Here is a 7,386-nt window from a genome sequence, read left to right on the forward strand (position 1 = left end):
TTTTGTTAATGTTCATCTTATATCCTCCTTTCAAGACACTGTCCATTCCGTTGAACTGCTCTTCCAAGTCCTTTGCCGTCTCTGACAGAATTACAATGTCATAGGCGAACCTCAAAGTTTTTACTTCGTCTCCATGAATTTTAATACCTACTCCAAATTTTTCTTTTGTTTCCTTTACTGCTTGCTCAATATACAGATTGAATAACATCGGGGAGAGGCTACAACCCTGTCTCACTCCTTTCCCAACCACTGTTTCCCTTTCATGCCCCTCGACTCTTATGACTGCCATCTGGTTTCTGTACAAATTATAAATAGCCTTTCGCTCCTTGTATTTTACCCCTGCCACCTTTAGAATTTGAAAAAGAGTATTCCAGTCAACATTGTCAAAAGCTTTCTCTGAGTCTACAAATGCTAGAAACGTAGGTTTGCCTTTTCTTAATCTTTCTTCTAAGATAAGTCGTAAGGTCAGTATTGCCTCACGTAATCCAACATTTCGACGGAATCCAAACTGATCCTCCCCGAGGTCTGCATTTACCAGTTTTTCCATTCGTCTGTAAAGAATTCGCGTTAGAATTTTGCAGCCGTGGCTTATTAAACTGATAGTTCGGTAATTTTCACATCTGTCAGCACCTGCTTTCTTTGGGATTGGAATTATTATATTCTTCTTGAAGTCTGAGGGTATTTCGCCTGTCTCATACATCTTGCTCACCAGCTGGTAGAGTTTTGTCAGGACTGGTTCTCCCAAGGCCGTCAGTAGTTCTAATGGAATGTTGTCGACTCCGGGGGCCTTGTTTCGACTCAGGTCTTCAAGTGTTCTGTCAAACTCTTCACGCAGTATCGTATCTCCCATTTCGTCTTCATCTACATCCTCTTCCATTTCCATAATATTGTCCTCAAGTACATCGCCCTTGTATAATCCTTCTATATACTCCTTCCACTTTTCTGCCTTCCCTTCTTTGCTTAGAACTGGGCTGCCATCTGAGCTCTTGATATTCATACACGTGGTTCTCTTCTCTCCAAAGGTCTCTTTAATTTTCCTGTAAGCAGTATCTATGTTACCCCTAGTGAGATAAGCTTCTACATCCTTACATTTGTCCTCTAGCCATCCCTGCTTAGCCGTTTTGCACTTTCTGTCGATCCCGTTTTTGAGACGTTTGTATTCCTTTTTGCCTGCTTCATTTACTGCGTTTTTATATTTTCTCCTTTCATCAATTAAATTCAATATTTCTTCTGTTACCCAAGGATTTCTAGCAGCCCTCGTCTTTGTACCTACTTTATCCTCTGCTGCCTTCACTACTACATCCCTCAGAGCTACCAATTCTTCTTCTACTGTATTTCTTTCCCCCATTCCTGTCAATTGTTCCCTTATGTTCTCCCTGAAACTCTGTACAACCTCTGGTTCTTTCAGTTTATCCAGGTCCCATCTCCTTAATTTCCCACATTTTTGCAGTTTCTTCAGTTTTAATCTACAGTTCATAACCAATAGATTGTGGTCAGAGTCCACATTTGCCCCTGGAAATGTCTTACAACTTAAAACCTGGTTCCTAAATCTCTGTCTTACCATTATATAATCTATCTGATACCTTTTAGTATCTCCAGGGTTCTTCCACGTATACTACCTTCTTTCATGATTCTTAAACCAAGTGTTAGCTATGATTAAGTTGTGCTCTGTGCAAAATTCTAGTAGGCGGGTTCCTCTTTCATTTCTTAGCCCCAATCCATATTCACCTACTATGTTTCCTTCTCTCCCTTTTCCTACACTCGAATTCCAGTCACCCATTACTATTAAATTTTCGTCTCCCTTCACTATCTGTATAATTTCTTTTATTTCGTCGTACATTTCTTCAATTTCTTCATCATCTGCAGAGCTAGTTGGCATATAAACTTGTACTACTGTAGTAGATGTGGGCTTCGTATCTATCTTGGCCACAATAATGCGTTCACTATGCTGTTCGTAGTAGCTTACCCGCATTCCTATTTTCCTATTCATTATTAAACCTACTCCTGCATTACCCCTATTTGATTTTGTGTTTATAACCCTGTAGTCACCTGACCAGAAGTCTTGTTCCTCCTGCCACCGAACTTCACTAATTCCCACTATATCTAACTTTAACCTATCCATTTCCCTTTTTAAATTTTCTAACCTACCTGCCCGATTAAGAGATCTGACATTCCACGCTCCGATCCGTAGAACGCCAGTTTTCTTTCTCCTGATAACGACATCCTCCTGAGTAGTCCCCGCCCGGAGATCCGAATGGGGGACTATTTTACCTCCGGAATATTTTACCCAAGAGGATGCCATCATCATTTAATCATACAGTAAAGCTGCATGTCCTCGGGAAAAATTACGGCTGTAGTTTCCCCTTGCTTTCAGCCGTTCGCAGTACCAGCACAGCAACGCCGTTTTGGTTAATGTTGCAAGGCCAGATCAGTCAATCATCCAGACTGTTGTCCCTGCAACTACTGAAAAGGCTGCTGCCCCTCTTCAGGAACCACACGTTTGTCTGGCCTCTCAACAGATACCCCTCCGTTGTGGTTGCACCTACGGTACTGCCATCTGTATCGCTGAGGCACGCAAGCCTCCCCACCAACGGCAAGGTCCATGGTTCATGGGGGAAGGGAGGGTTATGTAAGAATTCCATAATTAAAGACGTTTCTGCTAGCGCAGCCGAGCAGATGTAATTTCGATGTATTGCTCATGCGCTCCCAGCGACATGTAAGCTATAAGAGAATCTGAGACCAAAGAGCAGTGTTGACTGCAGTAGGAACTCTGTGGCAGTAGGAGTAAGTTGTTGCTAGCGAGCAGTCTGGTGTATCGTGTTGGCTGGACCAGTCGTGTGTACGGAGTTGGCTGGGCCGGTGCTGGGGAGCGATGGCAGTGCCTGAGCGTTGTAGGATAAGGTAAAAGCAGCCTCGCGCATATATAGTATTGTTATATCAAGTCCCATGTAAATGTTTAAAAAATATCGCTTAGTAAGAATGTTTCTCATAAAAAGTAACTTTTGACAATCATTCATTTCAATTTAAAGAATTTACTTATTTCTCCGATCCTTGGTCATCCCGATTATTCATAAGAAAAATCAGTTCTTTCCTTTTATATAAGACAAATCTATTGGCCAGCATTGAACTTAGCTGCGCCAGAAAAATTTCTTATAGGAGCAGATATATACGCGTTATCCGGCGACCTAATTGAGGTAAGATTTTTCAGTGTATTCAGAATGAATGTTCAGGGCCATGCCGCAGCACTGCTGACGTCCTAAATTTACCAGTTTAAATTCACAGTGACTATTGAAAGGTTATAAGTGAGCCCCATTTTTTATTATTGAGAGATTAGTCACATTTTATTATTGATATGTTACGCAATTTTCCTGTTGGTAGGTTATACTGAATGTGAACGACATAATTATATGTTTTACTGTTGAGAGGTTTAGGAATATTTCTGTTTTGAAGTTACACTAAATGAGAATATTATTCATATTTTATTTTGTGTTGAGGTTACAATGCCTAGCAGAATGATGAAGTATTGTGATGAACATGTTAGCCCAGTATTTAGCCATGTTTGTAATTTTTCCCTTAGGAATGGCCAGTTTCGTGAACGATTAAAGTAGTAGTAAAGCCACTTTATAAAAAGGGAGAAAGGGATAATGCAGACATTTTTTGACCTGTTTCTATGTCTTCAGTGTTTGCTAAAATTATTGAATAGGCTGTGTAGGTAACGATAATTGATCATTTTATATCACACGATTTGCTATCAAATGTACAGTTCGGCTTGAGAATTCGTTTAAGAGTGAAAAGGCTATATTATCTTTTCTCTTTGACGTACTGTATGGGTTTAAAAAAGGTTTCGAAAGCTAGGCATATTTGTTTTAACTAAGGAGTTTAATTGTGTTGATCACAAAATATTGCTTCAGGAATTGGACCATTACAGAATATGGGCAGAAACTCACAACTGGACCACGTCTTACTTTAACAAGACAGGAAAAGGTGATTATTCAGTGCTGACAATGGTCGTGATGTGGGATCTGAGTGGGGTATGGTCAAGGGGAGGGGGTGCCCCCAGGATTAGTGTTGGGGCCACTCCTCTTCCCTATTTATATAAATAAAATGCCCTCTGATATTATGGGTAACTCGAAAATATTTCTCTCTGCTGATGACACTAGTTTAGTAGTAAAGTATGTTTTATGCAACATTGGCTCGGTCTCAAATAGTGCCGTTCATGGCATAAGCTATTGGTTTGTAGAAAATAGTGCAGTTCATGGCATAAGCTATTGGTTTGTAGAAAATAAACTAACCCTAAATCACCGTAAGACTCAATTTTTACAGTTTCTAAAACACCATTCAGCAAAACCTGACGCTTTAAATTTACAGATTGGGCATATGTTTAGACACATTTCTAATTGTTCGGATAGATATTAAACTGTCGTGGAAAGCCCACGTTCAGGATCTTATTCAAAGACTTAATGCTGCCCTTTTTACTATTCGAACGGTATGTGAAGTGAGTGATCGTTCTACATGAAAATTAGTCTGCTTATTTTCATTCGCTTATGTCGTATTGTATAATATTTTGGGGTAACTTCTCCTCTTCTAAAATGATATTTTTGGCTCTGAACCGGATGGTTAGGGCAATAAGTGGTGTAAGTTCTCGAACCTCTTGTCGACCTCTGTTGACGAATCTGGGTATTTTGACATTGGCCTCTCAATATATAAATTCCTTACTGTCATTTCTTGTTAACCATATTAGTTTATTCCCAAGCCTATTCCCAGCTTTCACATAGTTAATACTCTGCAGAAATCAGACTTGTATGTTCATCAGTCTTACTTAACTCTTGCGCGGAAAGGTGTGCTGTATACTGCTGCACCCGTTTTCAGTAAGCTACCACTAGAATGCAAAAATCTTAGCACGAATCCACACTCTTTCAAATCAAAACTGAAGATTTTCTTCATGGGTCATTCCTTCTATTCTATCGAGGAGTTCATTGAAAAATTAAGCTGATTGTTATTGTATTGTTGATTTGCGTTAACTTATGGCTTGACGTTTTAGGGGTCCATAAACATTCTATTTTATCTTTTATTACTTCTATGTTGTAATTTCATGTACATTGCTCCTCAATTTGGTCCTACGGAACTTGACGTGTAAATAAATAAGGCCATAAGTCCTGTGGATACTCTTTGTGTGTCTTTAATTCAGTGGTTACCGTTGTGTTCTGCATCATCATGCCGTTGATCATTGCTGATGCTTCCGCCTTTAGGGACAGTTTCCCACCCCTAGGACAAGAGAGTGTCCTGAACCTCTGTTCGCTACTCCGCATTCTTTCACAAGCAATTGGAAGAATGAGGGTTACTTCTTACGCCGGAAGTCTTCGGCCGCCAGTGCTGATTATTAATCAAAATTGAAGCTGTGGCGGGTTTCGAATTCGGGACCGAGGACGTTCGATTACTGATAAAAGACGCTACCCCCTTCTTTACTTTTTTGTTTATTTATTTATTTATTTTTGGCTGACGCTCGATCTTAGTGAGCCTTTTTTATACGCTTCAACTTGAAAAAAATTTTCCTGACCCAAGTGTGAATCGAACGTTGGTCCTTTCACTTTACAAACCTCCAATTTTTCCCCTCCAAAGCACTTAATTAAAGCAGTCAATTAAAATAAAACAAAAGAAATAATTTCGACAAAAACAAAAGGGTTAAATCAGAAAATGTATACGAAGAAATGTGGCGTTAATTTTAAGGAGCCCACATCTTCTTTCCTCAGTCATTTCTACATCGTGTAACATTTAAATCCAAACAGGAGTGTCCAAAAAAAGGGGGGATTTCAACTCATCCAACTCCTTGTCGATGAAAAACAACATACAGCTTATTAGAAAAAAGCTCACGATAATGTGGCACCCTGAGCCATGTCCAATGGGATGTGGCCATGTATTGGGAAAAGGCACACTGGTCTGAATCATATCAACTCACCACCATGTAGTAGACATAATGTCCAACAAGCCACATGATGGCATTCTTCTTCGACCGGGGAAAGTGTGTTGAATCAGGACGCATGAGAATCTCCCCCAAGATAGCCGCCTCCGACGTCCTGAGGAGAAAAGTCAGTTGCCAGCGAAGTCATCCCCAGTGGCCATGATCACAAGATATCAACCAATGATATATCAGTTTCATGGCAACGTCTGCAGTGGTCCGTCACATTGAGGCCAATACGAAAAAGTCGAACGTTGGTAGGTACAGTATCATGAACAACTTGATACCACAAGGACGTCACTTCCACTGGGAAAATCGGGAGGCTAACGTTAAACCAAACAATCTTCCAAACCGTTTCTGGCGACAGGGCTTCCAAAGAGGGAATACTGTGAGGAGTTGGCTAGCGGCTTAAAAGCATTTTTAGGGAGAGATTCGGTGTGGAAACGATATTTACTCCTAAATAACTGACTTCAAAAAAAAAAAAAATTCCTTAAAAGTGCCGCAGTTTATAACTAATGTTACTAATATCTACTGGATATGTTAAAGTCGCCTGTCGGATACAGTAATAAAGGTGAGCTGTAAGTGACTTGTGGGGACGGTGGGGGGAGGGGGGGGTCGGGCTTGTAGACATGTTAAAACGGTGCGATGGATGAATAAGTTAGAAGCCTTAACCCGAATGTCAGGGAGGCCCAAACCTTCCAGCGGATGGGGGCGCGCCATGACCCCGTAACGCTCGCAACATAGAGTGGCGCCATATAAACCTTCCAATTAAACTTTGCAACTTGTGGTACATCATTGCAGGAAGGGGAAAGATTTGTGCAATAATATAAGCCTTGAATGAGATTTTCACTCTGCAGTGGAGTGTGCGCTGATGTCAAACTTCCTGATCCTTCACCGTCGCCTCTCCTGAACCCCCCATCTCCCGACAATCCAAGCCACGGCACACCCCCAACTGTGTCTCCTCAAGGTCCTTTCTGGCCACACATGGGGTCTGGACCCCTCCACCATCCTCCACACCTATAAATCCCACATCCGCCTTATCTTCTGCTACGCCCACCCCACCTGGACCTCCATCCCTCCTTCCTTTTTACAAAAACCTTCAAATCCTAGAACGACATGCTCTCCGCCTCGCCTATCGCATCCGTCTCCTCTGCCCCGCATGGATCCTCTATGACCTTCTTCTGTTCCTGCACCTCCTCCTTTTCCTCGAACGGATACGGCTCCTCTACACCTCCAGTAAACTTGATGCCCCTCACCTGCTTGTCTCTCCCATCCTCTCCCACCCCCATCCACTGTAACGTCTGTATTCCCGCATCCCACGTGCTCTCCATCTCTCCACTCCACATACCCTCTCCTAAGATGGCTTCGACTAGCTCCCACTCCCTGATGTCCTCATATACTCCCTCTATCCCTCCTATCAACTTTGATCC

This window comes from Schistocerca gregaria, chromosome 6 (assembly GCF_023897955.1).
Source record: "Schistocerca gregaria isolate iqSchGreg1 chromosome 6, iqSchGreg1.2, whole genome shotgun sequence".
In the NCBI taxonomy this organism is placed as follows: domain Eukaryota; kingdom Metazoa; phylum Arthropoda; class Insecta; order Orthoptera; family Acrididae; genus Schistocerca; species Schistocerca gregaria.